Below are 3050 nucleotides of genomic sequence, written 5' to 3'. Positions count from 1 at the left end.
ACCTTTAGCTTGTGTCTTCAATGTTTTCAATGCTATTCAGCCTACCACACTCTTGTTGTAGTCTTTTATTATTGGATCACATCAATTCATATTAACCCCTTAATGTGTGTAACCTATAAGCTCTCTATCGAACTGGTAGTATCTAAATTCGGGTCAAATTTAGACGCAAGCCAAGACTGGCCTTTTAAGCAAAGTGTCATGGCTACTTGGACAATAAAGTGTCAACGAACATCTCTATAAGCTTTTACAACATCACAATTACATGTAATTGAATCATTTCCTTAACCGATATCTCTCAAGGCTAAGACGTAAAAGTGTGTCTATCTCAACAATTCCTCAATGTAAGATGATACACATTATTGACTTACATAGATTAGGCTGTAACCTCATCCCACTATGGCCACTGATTTAAGCAATCAGCAATGTCTTTCAACATTCGCATAAAAGATATCTTCTTCTGTGCTCGAGAATACAAATCTTTTATCAATGAACCATAGTCTTCATGTATCTCACGATACATTCGTTTACTAACTTTATGATAACGCTATTACAATGATACGTTGGATAATATAAAACGATACCGATCCTTACACAAGATGGTCTGACAACCTCAAGTCAAAAAATCACAAGTCATATGGCACCATGCATACGAAAGGACTTTGTTCAAGCCCTATGTGTGTATCAAATGATTCTTGTCTCTAGGTTTGATTCAACCCCTATGTGTGTATCACCCATAGGCTCTTTATCAAAATAGTAGTGTGTGTTTTCAGACATAGACCAAAAATGGCCTCTAATAAAGTATCATGACTACCCAAATGATAGAGTACAACATATATCTCTTAAGCTTTTACAATATTATAGTTATGTGAGAAAAAAACCTTTTGTCAACGAATATCTCTGAGGTTAAGACATAGTAATGTGTCTATCTTAGTAGTTCCTCGATATAAACTGATACATATTAATGACTTACATGAATTAGGTTATAACCTTATCCTATTGTGGCTACAGATTCAAGCAGTCATGAATGTCATTTGATATTCTCATGTGAGATATCTTCTCCTGTGCTTAAGAGACAAATTCTTTATTGATCAATCATAGCCTCCATGTATCTCATGATATGGTTGTACACTACTTTTATGATACCCAGTTATGGTGATATGTTGGATAGTGTCAAACTATATCGATCCTTATACAAGATGATCTAGTGATCTTAAGTCATAGGATCACATACATCGTGGTGTTCAAAGGATTTATTCCATAAACATTAGAGTAACTATCCATATGGATATCTTCTAATAAAGTCAGTTCAATGAACATATCTATAACGTGCACCTATGTATTATACCAAGCTATCTACAAACAACTTCGGCACGAGAGAACTGTCACTACCTTTTGGTGGGGTTACTCAATACTATGATAATCCCATTATCATTACATGTGCCCTTGTTTATTATAATGTCGAGATTATGGATGCTTCTAGAATGGCCACTGAATATGCATATAATATTCTTGCGATCAGTCGTTTGATCCCCTTGTCACAGTTCTACCACTATAAAGACATGTTATTCACACAATAATATAAAAAGACACATACATATAAATTGAATAACAATTAATGCTTTATTAATTAATGAAAGTAAAATTATAATTATCAATGCCAAATCAATTAGCTTTATGGTACCTATCTTAATAATCTCCCACTTGCACTATAGCTAATTAGTCATATATCTAATGCCCAATCCCGCTACATGTCTATCATGCTTCTGTTGTGACAAAGGGTCAACCAAATTGTCATTTGTATCAATGCAATTATGCTCCCGATGTCATAGATATACAATACTAGATTGTAAGTTTGGTATATCATTTTCAATAATCAAGATGTCATCGATATACAATACTAGAAATACAATTATGCTCCCGATGACCTTCTTATACACACACAACTCCTCTTCATTTTTGATGAAACCAAACTCACAAACAACTTTATCCAAATGAATATTCCAGCTTCAAGAAGCTTACTTAAGCCCATAAATGGACTTATATAGCTTACATACTTTATTAGCCTGGCCAGCAAGAACAAAACCATTGGATTGTGCCATATAGATGTTCTCTACAAGGTTACCATTCATGAAGGCAGTTGTGACATTCATTTAAACGATATTATAGTAATGGTATGCAGCAATAGCAAGCATAATCCTAATAGACTTAATAACGCAAACCTTGATGATTTGACACAAGACCCAACACTCAAGAAGATATTTCCCCAAGATTGGATCGGTTTTGTCACTGAATGACCCTTAACACCTCAAATCAATCTTTGAAAATACCAAAGTACCCTTTAATTGATCAAATAAAACATCAATCCATGGCAGTGGATACTTGTTCTTGATAGTGACCTTGTTCAACTCCCTATAGTTGATACACATATATATCAACCCATCCTTCTTTTTCATAATGAGGATTGGTGCACCCTATGGTGAATGACTCAGTCATATAAATCCCCTATCTAGTAATTCCTATAATTGTTTCTTCAACTTTTAATGCTCTATGGTGCCATTCTATATGGGACCTTGGAGATGGGTGTTATCCCTAGGTCTAACTCTATATTGAACTCTACCTCTCTCACCAGTGCTAATCCAGACAACTCATCTAGGAACACAAAAGAAAATTCATACACCATTGGGGTGGATTGCAAACTCAGGGTGGTCTCCACCGGCTTGCTTACTACATAAGCTAGATACCCTGAGCACCCTTTCATTAACATTTTTTTAGCTTTTAGGTTGTTGATCATCATGCGCAATACTTGACTTTCACCAAATGAGAATTTTTCATTGTTTTCTAATTGGAACCAAACTTTCTTCTTCTTGTAGTCTATCTCAGCTCCATAATGGCTCAAGAAATCCATGCCCAATATTATATCAAAGTTCAACATGTCAAACACTATAAAGTCCACCACCATCTCTCGACTTCTCAAGAACATGGTCTCACCCAACAATATATGGTTACTTTGAATTTTATCTCCATCCGATATTTCTATGCTAATGTCAAAC

The sequence above is a fragment of the Mangifera indica genome, chromosome 6 (genome assembly GCF_011075055.1).
Source record: "Mangifera indica cultivar Alphonso chromosome 6, CATAS_Mindica_2.1, whole genome shotgun sequence".
Lineage (NCBI taxonomy): Eukaryota > Viridiplantae > Streptophyta > Magnoliopsida > Sapindales > Anacardiaceae > Mangifera > Mangifera indica.
The sequence above is the reverse complement of the archived record's forward strand: the minus strand, read 5'-3'. Positions refer to the sequence as shown.